The following is an 18,308-nucleotide window of genomic DNA, read 5'->3' as shown; positions in this document are numbered from 1 at the left end:
TTCAATGGCTCCTTTCATTTCGTTTATCAGTGTATTGCAAGTTGAATTCAAATGTCAACCATTTTCTTCTTTTCTAGGCACTTACCAGTTTTTATCATTACATCAATTGGGTTATTACTGTCACTTGTCTGTTTTCCTCCTAGGATGATATACTTATCCCCTGAGGTTGGCACCAGACCTCAGCTGTCTTTGCGCTCATTTCACTAGTCCCTTACTCTAAGCATAACACAGTACTCTTTTTATATCATGTATGGCTCAGTCAGTGTTTGGTGAATAATGGATTACTTATATTTCTTACACCGGTAGAACTTCTTGAGTTTCATGCTTGGTGAATTGTTCTTCCTATGTGGAAAGTTAACTTCTGTGTTACTTCCTTATACCATTGTGTTGCTGTTGATCATGTGATACTTCATCTTGTTGTTTACCTTTTGTGACACTACTTTGGCTTTAGCTTGTAACAGGAGTCACCCAGCGTGAGGTTTAAGGAGAAAAAGTGATGGAGTGCTGAAGGTTTCTGTGTGAATGTAGTAGGATGTCTTGAACTGGTCCACCATATAGTTCTATAGCTCATGTCTGGTGAATGGTACTGGACCACATTCCTTTGCTTTTATTGGTAAAAGAATCATCTCATGAGCTGGGTGTGGTGTTGCGTTACTGTAATGCCAGCTAACTTGAGGGAGGCGGAGGCAGGAGAATTACAACTTTTCCAGTCCTGACAAAGTTAGAGAGCTCTTCTCTCAAAAACAAAATAAAAACGGAAGAACTGGGACATGGCTCAAATGGTAGAGTGCTTGCATGTGTGAGGTCCTGGCTTTAAAGGAATCTTTTCATGTTACATGTACTATGTTCAGTCTAATAAAAAAACAAAGAATTTATCTTCCTGCCTGGTGACTTGTTTGTATTTTAGGTCCTGCTTGACTCACTGAAGGTTCCAGAGAGTTCTCCAAAAAGGGACTTATGCACATACATAGTTAGGCTTGTTTCCCTAATAAAATTACAGCTGAAATTCTTCCCTTGGGGACTTGTTATGTTCCTTCCTAAAAGCGTATTTTAATAGTGATAGTGGAACAGAGTGGTGACCTAACAGGACTTAAGACACGGAGGGCTAGGAGAGAAGCTATGTGTAGGAGGACCTGCCACTCTTCCTTTGTAAGTAGCGTTTTCATCAGCATCTCTGTTTCTTAGTGCAGCAGCAGCAGCACTGTCATCCACATGTTCCTTCATTTTTGGGCTCAACAGCTGTCTTCCCTTCCCCGGCTGAGAGATGACTGAAATAAAGGGTCAGACCTTTTCCTCTGATCTTGTTCTTCCTGCCTCTTTTGTCAGCTTAAGGTTCTTTTGTCAAAAGTCGGTGAAATGAAAGATCATCTTCACATCTTTGATTCTTTGACCTTTACATTTAAGAATCTGTGACACAAACATTTTGGTACTGACTTGTTGCTTAACTTGAACTAGGTTTGTGATGACAGGGAAATGACTGTTTCTTTCACGCTATTTAGAAAGCTATATGAATTCCATAATATGGGATTCTCTGTCATAAATTGGCTCCAAGAAAGTATAAGCATTTGTGTTGAAAACAGGTAGGTAATTCTCTCTTTTCAAAGTAGTTTGTGATGATTAATTGTGCAAGCGTTAAATTTTCCCTGCATCTCAAATCACTGTACTAAATGATGCGTTGGTGTATAGCCTCATCTACTTTCAGGAAATCGTTTTAGAGAAGTCCTCTTGAAACATCAATGTGTTACAGGGTTATAAGAAAAGCGCCTTGTTTATTATGAACACAGATTATTGGCGCTTTCTCTAACCGTGCTAAATGGCATGAGTCTACCTTTCCTAGTGGCCTAAATGATGTTGTTTTAAATGGTGACCTGAGAAACTTGCCTATTGACTCTGCAAGTACATGTCAGACCAGAGACCTACAGAAGGGGCATTTTTGAACTTATTCAGTAATGATGAATAAGTACAAGAAAATGATTTATTGTAAACAATAATGCTGTGTTCTGCTTTCATTATAGTCACTATGATGGAAAAATAAAAAGTTATCACACTAGAGATCTATTTACCTTATGCTTATTAACCGATGCATGTCCAACACTCACCAAAAAAATTATAAGATATACTGAACAGCAACAAAAAACAGAAGAGACAAAGAAATAAGAAACCAGATTCTGATGTGATACAGATGTTGGAATTATGGGATGAGGAATTTCAAAGAATTATGATCTACAAGGGCTGTAATGGAAAAAGCAGACAACATGCAAGAACAGATGGGTAGTATGAGTTGAGATGGAAACTCTTAAGAACAAGTGGAAGGAAAACTGCTAGAAATCAAAAACATAGTAACAGAAACAAAGAATACCTGGGCACAGAGCTGAAAGTTCCAGCCCTCTAGTCATGCCTTGGTCTTTCTGTGATTCGACCCATCATGAAGCAGTGAAAGTCACCTTATTAGCATAAACTCAGGTGTGGTTGAAAGGGAATAGGTCATGACAGTTCATGGTCTATTGATAACCACAAGAAGAATCTGAGAGCAGAGGTTCTTTTTCTCTCCTGTCACAACAAAATACTTGAACGTCTGTCTCTTTACCTCTGCCTTTGGTAACTAGCACCTTTTCAAGGATTTACTTGAGTGATTAGTTACTGTGCTGGTTGGAGTGCAGAGACCTCAGGTCTCTGCCTTACCCTCCAACACACCACGTTAAGAATGAGGCATACACGTGGGGCATTCTGACTATACAAATTAAGTAGTATATTAATGATTTAAAAAACCAAACCCTGTCTTTCAAACAATAATTAACATGAAGAGGCATATATTCACTGGTGTGAGAGCAAGGATTGTATGTACCCAAGAGCAAAAACTTTCTGCACTTTATTCCATGGACAATATGTTTTTGGAAATGAACATTTTATCTTTTAACTGTTAAAGGCAGAATATTGGGATTTTAAACACTTTTTATGAAGTTTTTATATATGGTAAATCAGTATTACCCCAGAAGAGTTTTCTATTAAACAACAAAAAAGGAAACTATTTGAGTTCAGGGGCTGGATCTTAGCGATGCTTCTATCTTCAGTGTTTGCCACAGCTGCAGAAGATGTTCAGTAAATTTAGATTGATGTGTACAAATCTGTGAATCTTAACACATGGACTAAAGTAGCTGAGTTTTGTTTATTTTTCAGAATCCTGTAACGAGGTCACAGTCTCCTCAAACAGTAGTCACTCTGTAGTAACATATAACTTGGTTGAATGAGCATTTGCTTTTTTCCCTTTGGTTAACTTGAACTGAAATTCCTACAGCAACAAGGAACATTTTTTTCTTTTATTTGCAGTGGTATTAACAGCTTGACTAGGTGGGGACAGGAGGAACTGGGTGTGAAAGAGAATAAGAAAGCAACCACAGAAGGTGTTTGAACAGACTCTGAAGAGATTTGGGTTTTGATAGTAAGTGGGAGCATGAGAGTAAAAGCCTGGATGGCGGTGTTGAGTTTGAATTTGGTAAGTACAGAAAGTTGCAGTATTTGAGTGCCTGTATATGTGAGTAATGGTGAAGATGGTGAGGACCAAGCATGCTGAGAAGAGAGGATAGGGCTCTGGCCTGTGAATCAGAAAATTGGTCCTTTCCTCTGACAAATATATGCTATGTAGACTTTGACAAAGTCATCTCACTTTTCTGGGACTCAGTTTTTAATCTGAAAATGAGATGTTGGGTTAGATTAGTGGCCTCATATGCTTTTATTTTTCCCTTTTTTTTTAGAACCTTTTACCTAGAGGAAATTATGCTCAGCATTGGGAGAAAACCAAACAGATAAATGTGGAGCTACAGTACTTGAGTTCTTGCAGTTAACAGGTGTGGTTCCATTGTGTGGAAGGTGGTGCAGCAATTATCCCCTACTCATCGGCAGAAAGCTTCCTGCAGGGGCTCTGTGGTGGCCACAGGGTTTTGGGGGTACACCAATGGATAACCATGACCTTGTAGAGCAGGACAGTCCTTTCAGGTCTGAAGATATCAAATGCTATTTTGATGACAATACTTCCTTCACCTTTACATTTGTCTCCATTTTGGCCTAATTTCCTCCCTTCTTAAGGTTCTGCTGAGCAGCCATATTCAAGGTGGTTTCTCAGTGCACTGAAAGTGGTTTTCTTTACTTTATGCCTAGCTTCTTGACATTTTAATTCTTTCATATCTCTTCTGTTTCTTACTGATTTCCCACTTTTCTTTAGTTTGTGTGCATACACGGACCTTTTTAGGATGAAGAGTTATAACAAGTAACAATTGTTGAGTGCATACCATGGATGCTGTTCTAAACATTTTGTGTGACTTAATCACATTTCAACCTCATGACAATTTCATGAGGTAGGTGTTGACATTATTAGTCCTGTACAGATGAGGGAACTGAGGCAGGCACAAAGAGACAAATACTGAGACTAAGATCAAAGATTAACAGTTGTCAGAACTGTGATTCTGACACAGATTGACACAAGAGCCTTACCTTTTTTTTTTTTTCACTCTCTTAGCTGTTATTTCCCAGCAAGACTGTGTGCCCATTCTTGTGTCTGTACACTTGGGAGGTAGGTTTCTGCTACTCTCTTCTCCCCTCACCCCACCCACCCCTTTTCAAACTCCCTCTCAAGAGTGAGATGGTCGAGACTTAACTGAAACTCAGCGTGTTTGGGGTATTGCTTTGAGGGAGTTTCTTGAGATGTAGCAGAGGAAAACGTGGCCAAGGGATTCAGGTGTAGGAATGTCACTTAGGTTGACATTTGCAACTCAACCACGGAATTTGGTGTAGGGAAGGAAGGCAGGGAGCAGGCACTTGAGCCATTGTCAAAGTCAAAAAACAAGGTGCAACAAGAGAACGTGGCAACACTTTTTTGCTTTAAAAATCTAAATAACTTTGGAGAATGATTCATCCTTTGGTGCTACATCACCATTTTAACCTCATGACAGGGATTTATTAATGTAATTACCTGAAAATAAGTAGGGAGGATATGATTGATTTTTCTCTCCAATATTCTGCTAGACATATTGTTGCTACCAAAAGATCAAGGGAAAATTAAATGATTAACCAAAATTCCTAAGACTAAAACCTTTGAACTACAAAATGTTACAGTGTTTACACAGCAAAAAATGTCTACTAGTAAATGACCAGGAAGCATTAGAAAAAAAATTAACTTAGGAGCTTTTGGGCAATGTTCAAACTATTTCATCATAAAAAAATTTTGGAAGGTTAAGTTTTAAGAAGTAAAATTCATGTACACTTACTATTTTTACTCTCAAAATGATAAAATTATAGAAGAACTAAGCTGTTTCTTTTATCTTTACTATTTGAGGTAAAGGAGTCTACAGGAAGAATTTTGAACTCCAAATAGACATGACCAGAAAAGAACTACTCGACATCATATCATAATTAGTCTGTCAAAACTAGAGACCAAAGAAAGGATAGTGAAAGCTGAAAGAGAACAACATCTTACATGCAAAAGAACACATATAAGATTATCACTTCAGACCTCTCAGCACAAACTCTAAAAGCCAGGAAATGGGATTTTATTCAGCCATAAAGAAGAATGAAATTTTGTCATTTGCAGGTAAATGGATGGAACTGGAGAACATCCTCTTAAGCAAAGAGCCAGGTTTAGAAAGCCAATGATCACATGTTTTCTCATGGGTGGAACAGAGAATGGGTAAAGGGGAGAATGGGTTCCAAATATGGAGACATACCTGTAATTTATATAGTAAAACTACATATAGAGACAAATGGAGAGATGAAGATTTTTTTTACCTCATTGAAGCACTTTTATTTCCACTTACTGAGTTCTGAAAACAGTGTTCAGATTTGTATAAAATACTTGGTTTAAAACAGTTTTTAAAATGTCTGTGAGGTTTGTGAAAGGAAAGCAATAAAGTAAGTTTATTGGGATCTCAGCATACATTTTTACAGTTAGAAGATGAAATCAGGCTAGTCCTCTAAAAGGGGAATGTATGGGCTGATCATCTTCCAAGGGAGTTTAATTATTATGCTTCCAAAGATAGAAGTTTTATTCCCAAGAAGTGTAATCATTTAGATACCCCTAAAAGAAAAAAAAAACAAAATCTTTTTAACCTATTTTGCTATGAGTCTATAGAAACTAAGGATAATGTCATTTTCTTTAAACTATCTAAAGTGTTGGAGATTGGGCCTAGTGTCTGTTTCACAATCATATTTCCTTAGGAAGCGTTTCCAAATTTCCCTAGTAGGTGTTAATCTATATCTTCCACTCATGGGTTTCTGCATTCATTCAACAAACTGTTACCAACTGCTACTGTGTGGGTTTAGAACTGTGAGCAAGACAAACATGGTATCTCCTGTGATCTGCATGTTTGTCTCTGCCCCCAAGTTTACATGTTGAAACTAGTCACTAATGTGATGGTTTTAGGAGCTGAGGCCTTTGGGAGGTGATTAGTACTCTTACAAAAGAATCCCTAGAGAGCTGCCTTGTTCTTTCTTCCATTTGAGAACATAGCCAGAAGATGCCATCTATGAACCGGGAACTGGGCCCTCACCAGACATCAGATCTGCTAGTGCCTTGATAATGAGCTGCTTAGCCTCCAGAATTATGAGAAGTCAATTTCTGTTGTTTATAAACTTCTCAGTCTATGACATTTTGCTACAGACACCCAAATAGATTAAGACACCTGCTTTCCTAGAATACACGGTTTCATGGGAGGAATACAGTCTGTGTACACAGAGATAAGAGGCATGTCCTTAGTTGTGTAATAGATGAGGTTCAGGATGCATGCAAGTCTGGAAAGACTTCTTGGAGAAAGTGCTACCAAAGCAAAGTTAGAATTAGCTGGGTGAACAGAGAAGTTTAGGAACGATATATAAGAGTTGGGAAATAGCCTTGTGAAGGGAATAAAAGAGGCATAGTGGAAAGGAAGCTCAGGGTGGTTCAAACTTGGGGCAGAGGGAGGAGGAATTAGTGTCAGGAAGAGAAGTTAGAAAAATAGTGGCTCTAGAATCCTGATAGCCTCATCAGACCGCTCTCCTGATAGCAATGGTGAGCTATTGAGGTGGCTGTAGACATTTTAGAAGAAGCATAGTGAGTGCCAAGTAGGGAGAATGTATTGGAGGGAGGCAAGGTCTTTGAAGGGTTAAAGAGATAGGATGTCAACACCAGAATTCCATTTTAAATGTTTTATTTCCTAGGAGCCACAACTAGTAACAAGTACTGCATTAGTTAAGTTCCACTGAGATAATAGATGCAAAGTTAGTATTTCAGATAGTGATGAATGCAAATAGGGAATTGGGGATATAGGGTACTGGATGGCCAGAGAGCAAATAGTGGAAGGAGAGGGAATCTAAAGACTAGTAACTTCAAGAGGCTACTGTCTTCCTTGGGGCTGGGGGCCAAAATGGGAGGGGATGTTGTTAACTAAACCTGGAGTGGGGACATTCATAGAATTGATGTGCTGACTGATAAGGAGGTGCTTGGACCTCTAGGGAGGGATTGCCTTCTGGCCTTGATGGTCTCAGTCAGACCATCAAGGGGATCTGTGACTGGTAGACAAAGCGCTAAATGCATGGGAATCTAGAGCTATTAGCTACTGTAGAGCCTGACAGAAGCTGGAAAACAGAGTGTCTTCTCTCCATGTCTGCCTTCTAGTCTCCTGCCATTGATTCCAATCGACAGAATCCAATAAGAAGCCAGTTACAAGGGAGGCTGGGAAATGTAGTTTATAGACTTCTAGCTCCAGTATCATACAATGAAGGCAGAGTGTGGGCTTGGCTGAGACAGCCGGTAACTGATTTATTCCATGCATTTTAGAAGAGTAACTCTTGCTGTATACTGTGGGAAGTGAATTGGAGGGAAGGAAACCTGCGTACTGGTCCATCAGCCTGGAGGATGTCAGTAGAAACCTAAGCAGGAAATTATGGTGTCTTGATTTAGAACAATGATGAGTGAGAAAGAGAAGTGAGTAGATGTGGAGAGATTTAGAAAGCAGAGTTGAACAGCACTTGGCAGTGTACATATCATGAGGGACTAGGATCTGTAAGAATAAAGGATAGGGAGGAGTTGAGGAAGCTTACATCTTTGACTTAGGTGTATCATAGTGCTGTTTACTGCGATAGAAACATAGGATTGGAAACTGTTTAGATTCATTCAGTTTTGGACTTGCTGAGTTTGAAGTGCCGGTGGCTAATCCAGGTGGAAATTCATTGCAGATGTGAAGTATTTTCAGCATATAGATGGTATTTGAAGTCTTAGGAATGAATGAGTTCACCAAGAGAGAATTTAGAGTGCATAGAGAAGACAGCATAAGGCAGAACCTGGAGGAACAACAACATTTTAGGAAAGAACACAAATAGTGAAGTTTGTGAAGAGTACTGTAAGAGTGGTCAGAGATGTTGGAAGAAAACCAGTGTGTGGTGTCCCAGGAGCCAGGGAACAGTGTTGAAAGAGGAGGTCATGGTCAGTGATTCAGGTGCTCTGCAGTTGACTGCTCTGTGTGCTTTGTGGTTCTGTGATACTCATTACGTCCTCCCGTTTTTCAGAGAACGATTCTCCTCTGCTCGTTTAATCAGTGGTCAGCAAATTCCAGTTTGTAGATCAGCCACTGTGTATTAAGACACAGTTATGCCCATCCACTTATGTATTCTCTCTGACTGCTTTCACACTGTGGTAACAGCAGAGTTGGGTGGTTGTATCAGAGACCATATGATCTGCAGAGTTTAAACTATTTACTCTGTGGCCTTTTATGTTTGCTGACCCCTGGGTAATGGTCTTACATTAGGTGTTTTATATAAACTGATATGATTATCTTTGACCTTTTATTTTTTCTTTCCCTGTTTTCAAAAAATCTGTTTAACACTGTTAGTGGAGATGTGGAGTATAGATTGTGCCTTCACAGAGTTGGTAATGATTTTGCTTTTGGCATAGAGGTAGAGGAGCCAATGGAATGAAAAGCTAGTGAATGGCTACAGCCATCACTTTCATGACCCTGGGGTTAAGTAGTACTCTTAAAAGGAAAACTGCAAGGAAAAGAAGGTGGAACAAAAGGAGAGAGAAGGAGGATTAGATCCATGAGTTTAAGATGCTTTTCCAGCTCTATAATATGTAAGGTACTATATTTGATGTTGGGGTTGCTTCAGTGGCTCAGAATCTGGTTGGAAACACAGACCCATAAGTGACCATTAGTTTCCTACAACATAGTTGACACAGTGATAAGATACACATATTTGGTGGAAAAGAGTAACACTTAGCCTGGCTCAGTGGGAAGCAGCCGAAGAGGAGTCATGGTATCTAGAGAGGGGCTATTAGTAGTCTCAGGTTTGAGTTGGCAGTAGATATAGAGGATGTGAGCTGAGCTGGGGCCACCTCTCAGCTCTGAATCAGAAGCCCTGTGTGAGAAGCAGGACCCTTGAGCTTGTGCAGTCATGGGTAAATGGCAGTTCTGAGGTCCTAAGCTATCTATTTGTCTGTCACCAAAGTTTGTCTTCTAGACATTCTTTCTTTTTCTTTTCGTTCCTTTATTTTTTAAAGACATGTTTAGTGTGGTTTGAGTTTGTGGGAATCATATCATTGAATTTGTTGATTTTCTCCTAATGTAAAGTACAACAGTTATCTTGCATTAATATATCTTTGACTGGATTTATCTTGCCTTTGGGGATGATAAAAGCTCAGTGAACTGAGCATCTAGTATAGGCAGTGAAAGTCCTGTGTATTTAAAACTCTGACCTGGGCGGTGTCATTGTATTATCCACACACCTTAATCATAAGAAATTACATGTTCACATTAGTCTGTGTTCTTCTAAAGACCCGTGTAAACTGATTTGGGCAGATCTTAGGCCTCTCCTACATGAATAAAGACAGTGAGATTCATACTTGCAGATTTTATTTGCTGATATTCATTGCTTTTGTTAGATTCTTTTGGTTGCAAGTAACAACTCATTTCAATTACTTTAGGAAAATAGGAGTTTTTCATAAGGTTGTATATGAACTGGAAGAGTGAATGATCCTAGGAAGTTCTGTGTACTTCTCGCTCTTCTTTCTTTTCTTCTCCTTTCCCTCTTTCTTCTCCCCCTCTTTTTGCCCACATATCTACACTGCCCTTTCTTCAACCTACAGATGCACTTCTCTGGAATTTTGCTTGTATATGACTAGTCTTCTTGCAGCCTCTCTCTGTATCATAAATAACCTCAAATCTTCAGCTCCTACTGTTGTATGAACATTAGCTCTGTTTTCTTATAGTTTGCTTTCAGAATCTGATTGGTTTAGCTTATCTCTCTCCTAGTGAGGCTGTATTATAGCTGGATTTACTTTTCTTGGGTCAAGGGCCTTCTACTGTTCAACCGAGCTTGGACTGGGAGGCATACCCACATTCATAAAATTAGAAGGTCAGTCAGCTTTCTTCAGAAGCACAAAATGAGAAGCAAGGCATCCTGGGGCACGAATTGTCTTTGCCTAGCCCCAAACTCATTTTTTACACATAATCCCAGTGATCTTCTCTTCTAATACAATCATCACAGGTAAAACTACACAGTCACTTCTTTTCCCAGAAGGAAGCATCTGAAAGTCGTACATTACGAAGCAGCCATGGGGCCACTTACGAAGGATCATTCATTTCAGTCTGAATCCACAATTTTCAATGATGTTTCTTACAACTCCAGGACTCTCATCCATTTTGCAACTCATAGACTAAATAGTGTATGTGTCCACTCTGCCTGCCTTATGTGCAATGCTGAGGACTGTCAACACTCATTTAACAAAGGGGAGAAGAGATCTCTACCTCTCAATATAGCTGTGAAAGACACATCGTACATTGTCACTGGCTCAACATGGGTTCTGTTTAGAAGACTAGAGTCTACACCTAGGGATGAGCAGTCATCTTGTTAGCATTCTGATGCTTGGAAATAGTAAGGGTTTTTGGAGAATCCATGACTCCTAGGACCTTGGCTTGTGGCCTTGCCTCTTCTTCTGTGAAATGAGTTCCCTGATCTTTAAACTGCCACTTTAAAGGTACTGTCTGTAGGTTGTTGATTGTTCAGGATCTTTGGAAATGCCTTGGAATCTTCTCTTTTCTGTTCTACTTTTCCTTATGAAAATCTGGTTGTGGAGTTATTTTTCTTTTCTTTTTAATGAATTCTTCAAAAGTTAATGACATGACATAGAATAGAATAGAAAACTCAAACCAGGTTTTTTGGGGGGAGTTTTTCCTTCAACCCCTGTTTAAAAAATTAGAGCACCCTAACTTTGTAATAGATAAAGTAGGTATCTATGGGATTTTGGTTCTATAATTCAAGCTTGTTTATTTCTAAGCATTCTTTCTTGCTAATTTCCATGCGGCTTCTAAGTTAATTGCATAGGGAAAAATGAAAAATTTATTTTTCTTCACTGTATCGATAATACTTTTGGATTTGCACTTAATCATTTACTTTTCTATCTCGCAAAATACAGTGAGCTGTCTTTATATTTACATACTATTGAGAAGCATATGATAAACGAGCAGAACTGCAATAGTGGAAATTAGCATAGCAATTTTGTAAATAACCCAGCGTGAAGGAACACTGTGGCCAAGAAACACCCATGTCACCAACTAATACCAAGTAACTTCAAACTAATGAAGGCATGGGTACTTTTTAATGATATGTTATTTATCTACCTTATCTCATTTTATTAATTTTAATTTGGCTAATAAAAGTTCCTGATTTGTAACCCTGTACTCTTTCTCTTTGGGGCTTCCCAGTTCTAGCTGGGTTGCCTTATGCAAAGCCATTCCATCAAATACCACATTGGTACAGCCATCTAGAACCCCAGGCGAATTTCTGTGTTACAGGAAGATACACAGAGTTAGCAGACCAATGGTGTAATAATGGGTTGTCTTAGGTATTTCATATAGGGAGTGAAACACATGGTGATTGTCTAGGAAATAATACCTTGGCATTATATAATATTACGCTCCAAGTGTTTTTATGGTGAACACAGAAATCTAAGAAGTTTGCTGCATAGGACTTTGAGAGAAAGGCTCGATATAAAATTTAAAAACAAAAAGCTAAAAAACCCACAGATCTTCCATAGTTAAGCCCTGATTTGATATCCTTGAAACAGCACCAGTTACACAGAACTGCTTTACAGGTTCAGCGCTCCATCTGGCATAGTCTCCTGACATTTTCTGCCCTGCTGTGCCTCTCCATGGGCAGTACTTGTCTTATTTATCTCTGAGATTCCTAGCACAGATTTGGAACACAGTAGATACTCAACAAAATGCTTGACTGAAAGCATGAAAACATAAATAGATAAGGTCTAGCTTTCGAGTTTCTGTGGAACACTGATTCTATATAAAGAGATTAACTAGTACAGCAGTGGAAGAAAACTACCAGGCTGGGATTTTTAAGAATACCAATCAAGTAGATGCAAATCCTTGAATATACATCTTTGCCTGTTTGTTTAGTGATTGGAATTGGAAAAAGTACCTATGAGTAAGATGTGCAGTTTTAATAGTTGTGCCTATTTTTAGAGTTTGTACATAAACTGAGGTGTCCTGCAGAAGTTTATACCAGTTGACAGTGTTTGAGACTACTGGCATACCACACTACTCTCCCTGACACACATTTCACCATCTTTGTATGTTCTCTCTCCAGAGCCTGGTCTGTGGTACTTTATCAGAGCAGTGGGCATGTTGGAAGAGCATATAAACTGTTCATAAATCTTACAAGGGCTGAGCACTGGTGGCTGATACCTGTAATCCTTGCTACTCAGGAAGCAAAGATCAGGAGGATCATAGTTCAAAGCCAGCCTGGGCAAATAGTTCAAAAGATCCTATCTCAAAAAAAACTTATCACAAAAAAGGGCTGGCAGAGTGGCTACAGGTGAAGGCCCTGAATTCAAGCCACAGTACTGCAAAAAAAAAAAAAAGAAAAAAGAAATCAAAAACAAAAACAAACTTTTTGAGATTATTTGATAAGAGTAGTTGTTTTTGTTTGTTTGTTTTGCTGCTCACTTCCTCCAACTGAGGGATTGTTGATTCCTCAATCCTGCTTTCCTCTCCCATTGGGCAGAACCTTTGTTTTCTTTCTTCTTCTTTTAATTTTTAAAAAAATCTCTGACCTACTTTCTGAAAATGTATTCTTAGCACTTTCCCAATCATGCTAATTAATTTAGTATTTATGCCAGGTTCTAAATCCTTAGTTATACTTGTGATAAACCAGTTACTAGAAGAACACAGCAACCAGGATGATGAAGGTCAACTAGCATGAAGCCTCATTTTGAACAGTATGACAGGAAGTAGTGGGACTTGAGATTTGAGATTGTAGAGACAGTAAAGGGTATGGGTCTAGTGTTGCCAGGTTCTTCCAATTTTCAAGAGAAACTGGAAATCTGTTACCACTAATTATATGTGTAATACATACATGGGTAAAGAAAACTATTTTTGCAAAACTATTCACTTCTAACCTCAGTGACCATCTCCCTAGAGGTGGGAATGAGTGTTGTTTGGTGCTGGGAATTGAACCAGTGGCCTTGAGCACGCTAAGGGATGAGAATTTTTAAAGTACGGCTCTCTCCCTTTCCATCCCAACACACACAGAACGATGCTTAGTACCAGATGGACATTCAGAGATTTCCTGTTTGCCTCAGACACCTTTTTCCTATAACCAATTGCTTTTTTTTTCCTTTGCAGTTCCTTAAGTATGTAGATTCTGTGCAGAAATGGTTCCTAGTAGAGTATCCTGTGCATTCTACCTTAAGGTGGGGTCAGTCTCTCTGGGCACATCCATTGTGCAGATCACAGGTGGAAGGTACATTAGGTTACTCACACCCACAAACAGCTTCCTAAAGCATCCCTTATGGCTTCCCATTGAAGTGGATCTACCTGCATAATCCATGCAGGCAGCCTAATTAAATTCTTTCATTACTTTTCAAGTAATCACAGTCTCTGAAGGATTAAAAATGCCTCTTGTGCTGGGCAGCAGCAACTTCACATTCTTAACTTAGTCAGTTAGCTTCCTGTTTTCCTTGCCTTTCTCCTTGACTAGATGATTTTTTTCCTTGAATATATCTAACTTGTTTGTGATCTCCAACCCAGGTCATAGTCATTACTCATAAATGTTAAATGGAAAAGGACAGGTACTGTTCTAGATGAAATTTCTTTGTTACTACTGTTACTATATCCTAGAAACACAAATATTCATCACACCCAGGTGAATATCATCTTAAAAGATTTGGAGAGCTTGGGTCACCACTGTTAATTTCCCTACCAGATGATTAGTGGTGGGTGATAGTGACTTTTATTCTTCATCCCATTACTCTATCCCTTTGCTGAACTCACAGGATCTGTCTAAATAGGTTTCTTCTCGAACGCTGCATTGGTTTGCTGACTTGTCAGTTGTTCTTCCCCACTAGCATGTATGTTCCATGCAAGAAAGAACATTATTGATCTGGTTCTCACAATCCTTAATGTCTAGGACAAGGATGCCATGTTGAATGAGTGTATTTATAACCCAACTTTGTTTTACTCTTTGCATGTGTTTTTTCTTCTTTTCTTCCTTCTTTCTCTTTGGGTTTTTTTTTTTTTTTTTCTGATGTCTGTAGCACTCTGCATCTCCTTAGGGTAGCAGTACTTCATTCACAGTGGATAGACTTCATTCAGTTGACTCCCATTATTATTTTCTTGATTAGGATGGCAGTCCCATATGCTGCAGAGCAGTGGAACTAGGATAGGATTGCAAAAGGAAGACCCGTTTCCTTCCCCTCATCGGTCTAGGAGAAAAGATACACCTCTTTGAATTCCCTCATAGGTTTGCACAATGAAATAAGAGGCCATTTGAGGAAAAGCTTTGTAAAATACATTGTAATGGACGTGCTTTTGCATATGTAAGCTGATATCCTGACATGCTCATTTGCCTTTCAATCCTGGTCACTTCAAGTGGGAGGAGTCACTCCTAGGGAGCTGATTTCCAATAACCTCCTCTACCACCTTCACAGCAGTCCTGTGAAGTGGGTAGACCTATCGCATTTTAAAGATGAAGATACAGGTCTCAGAAATGTAGAATTTTGCCTATGGAGTAAAGGCAAAGACAGGCTCAGACCTAGATCTTCTGATAACAAATGTAGACTTCTTTTCACCATCCACCTGTCCATCAGGTGGGGGCAGGGTAGAAGTAACTACTGTGTCCTGGCCTGCAGCTTCTGGATGATGATCTTGATCACATGGGCTTGAATGTCTTTGTAATTTGTTAATGTGTGATCCCATTAAGTTTGTACTAGTGTTAATTGGGTTCATATTAAAGTTGTATTCGATTGATAGATTTTTTCTTCCCTATCAAACAGCTAGTTAGGTCAGAAGTTATTTATTTTCTGGGACATGCTGATTAAAAAGAGGTTGACACTGAATGACAGAAGAGCTGATTGAATGAGGCAGAGTCTGCATTTGCATATGAACCTTGAGTCTGACCTGGATTTGTAGATTATTCGCTGACAACCCAAGACATAGACTAGGGATGCCCATGTACCCACTCATCTCACTCCTATGGGGATTTCACAGTCACCAGATGCTGGATCCTCATCATGGCATTCTAGCTTGTTGCTACTTGGGAATCTCACATGAACCTGTAAAAACTCTTCAGTTACCCAACAGGACCTCGTGCAGCTGCCTGTGAAAATCGAGATAATTCTGGCATTTGGGGAGCAGTTTAATAGGGCTCTGATTACAGATTGCATGCACCTGGTGCTGTTTTTGTATCGAGGCTGAGGGGTACAGTTCCAAAGACAAGATCTGGGCTTATCAGATTCCTATTTTCCTACCCTGTTGTGTGCCAGGGCCTGGAATGGGTACCGAGAAGCCCTTACAACAGCTGATTTAGGCACTGGTGTGGTTAGAATGTACCGTTAGGAGAAGACCAGCACTAGAACATTAATTCCCAGACTAATAATGCACGTGCACCTTTGCCCAGGGTGTGTTCTCCTGCCAGTGGTTCAGAGCACCAAGACTGTTGAAGGGGCTTCTGTGGTTGGGGTCAGTACAGAGTCCTGTGGGTTAGGAAGTGGTCAAAGTTATTCTGTGATTCTTGGATTACCCCAGGCTGTTCTACTTGGGCAGACTATCATTGCTTTTGGCCTCCACAACCAAGTGAGAAAACACAAACTGTGAAAATTCAAGGCAAAAAAGGTGACAGCCAAACACCTATGGGCTAGAGGGATTCTAGTCCAGTACTTAATTTTGTGCCATTTCCTAAGAAAAGGAATGAATCTGAGAAGTGTCTGTACTGCAGTTAATCATGTTTTCTGTTTCTTTTTGTTCTGCCACTATGCCACTGCTATCTAACTTGGAACTGCTGTAATATTTTATGTAATTATCTCAGGCTTCTCTGATTTTTACTTAAAAGAGCATTGCAGTAAAGTTCAGAGCAATGTCTAGTCCAAACCTTAGCTTTGTTATTTTTCAGGTGTATGGCTTTGGAATTACCCTCTACCTCAGCTTCTAAATGAGAAAATTGGATGAAGTAGATAATCACCAAGATCACTGGCATCTATTGAATTTTGAAGCTTAGGAATGCCAAAATTCTGCCCTGCCCCTGCTTTTCAGCCTCAGTATAAGCTATGGGTGGGTAAGGCCTGAAAAGGTATCAAGGAATGGTTGTTGGTTGGCTCATTTGTGAAGATCTTGCTGAGATCCTTCTCACTCTCAGTAAAGTGGAATGGATTAAATTCCCTTGCAGAGCCTTTTAAATGGTGAAACTCAAGGCATTGCTTCTAGGCAAGCTAAAATTGCTTAAGTGCTGGCAGCAAAAGATGGAAGGCACAGAAATTGTGAGGGGGAGGTAACAAAGAGGGTCCAAGTTTTTGCTTTTGAAATGCCAGAGGGGGGTAATACAGTAAAGGAAGTGGAAAGAGGAATTTCCCTTGAGAACCAGCAGAAACCTTTGAAATATGTGCCTTTCATATTTAAGCGTTTTCTGGTTTGGAAAATAGCCTACAAGGTTCATAAAACTGCCTTGTGGAAGCCATCCAAGATCTCAGGAGTTGACTCTCATTGCAAACTGCAGGAATTGAAGGAGAGAGGCCAACAGCTGTGATGAGGCTCAGTGGGCACTGTCCTGTTTATGGAGACAGAGATCTATTGTAGAATCTCTCTGCCAATGTATTGTCAGCTCCCCAGTTTAATTTGTGGAATCAAAACAGCTCTATCCTAACAAGACTGTGTGATCTTTGCCAAGTCAACAGCGTGACATGCACACTAGAGATGAATAAATATCAAGAAAGAATGACTTCAGACTATAGCCCAACTCATTATCTTTGTAGCTGTTGGGCAGAGATGATAATAATATCTTGCCTACCAGAAATCAAGGCCGATCAGAGGCAAAATTGTGAAGCAGTTGAATTTTGAATACCAAAGTCATGTACTAAGTATATGCCTCTCTGTGTCAATATTTGAGGCAATGACAGGGGAAAGTATTTTTGGAGGCTGGAGATAAACCTTTCTACTACCATTCTGATTATACTGCACAGGCATAAATTCACAAAGTTGACCATTGGGGAGACCAATTAAAAGTTAGAATTATAGTCCTTGGTGAGATCCTTATGAGATCATAAGTATTAATGAACCTTATTGAAAAATTTATTTAAAAATTGAGGCATTGAAGAACAGAGTGTCTTGACTTTTAAATCAACAAGGTTTAAAATCGGCCCAGGAAGCATGCCACTTCTGTGCTGTGTCCCGCCGTGAAAGACTTCCTGGGAGAGCATAACACTGACTTGTCATTTCCAGAAACTCACTAACTGAAGCTTCCCAAGAAGTTGTAATGTGGGATCCTCCAAATCAGGGATTCAAGTAGGGGGTATTATTTTAAAAATTGGTGTTAACTGGGTGCCCATGGTTCATGCCTGTATCCTACCTACTTGGGGGCAGAGATCAGGAGGATTGCAGTTCGAAGCCAGCCTGGGCAAATTTTTTGCCATACCGTATCTCAAAAAAAAAATAAAATAAAATAAAAAAATCAGTGCAAAAACAGGGCTGGTAGAGTGGCTTAAGTGGTATTGCACCTGCCAAGCAAGTGTGAAACCCTGTGTTCAAACCCCAGTACTGCCCACCCTCCAAATGTTAGATTTAGAAACTATTTTAAGGCAGTTATGCTTTGCTTTAAAAAAGAAACCAGAAAACACATATACTCATTTCAGCTATATTTTAGCTTTTTATAGGTTTCATACACTTAAAAAAAAATGAAGGTTCACTCTATAGGCTCATTCTGTTTTTAGTGTATGTTCCAGGTCTGTTCCAAAACAGAATTAGCTTAATCAAAAAAACTTAAAATTCCCCTAAGATTCAACTGAAGAA

General features: G+C 39.4%; 2 protein-coding genes across 3 annotated transcripts in view; one reads left to right on the top strand and one right to left on the bottom strand.

The window, feature by feature from the left end:
• The window catches only part of LOC141410465 (inhibitor of Bruton tyrosine kinase-like), a 973,048-nt gene that overhangs the window by 481,771 nt on the left and 472,969 nt on the right, over positions 1 to 18,308 (bottom strand). The gene's annotated exons all lie outside the window — the stretch shown is intronic.
• Positions 5,369 to 18,308, top strand: part of LOC109679643 (uncharacterized) — a 113,551-nt gene continuing 100,611 nt past the window's right edge. The window contains exon 1 of the mRNA XM_074066895.1: positions 5,369 to 5,584. The gene's annotated coding sequence lies outside the window, so the exon portion shown is untranslated. The remainder of the gene's footprint in view (positions 5,585 to 18,308) is intronic.

The sequence above is a fragment of the Castor canadensis genome, chromosome 3 (genome assembly GCF_047511655.1).
Source record: "Castor canadensis chromosome 3, mCasCan1.hap1v2, whole genome shotgun sequence".
Classification (NCBI taxonomy): domain Eukaryota; kingdom Metazoa; phylum Chordata; class Mammalia; order Rodentia; family Castoridae; genus Castor; species Castor canadensis.
Note: the sequence above shows the minus strand (reverse complement) of the source record. Positions and strands in the feature narration are given on the sequence as shown.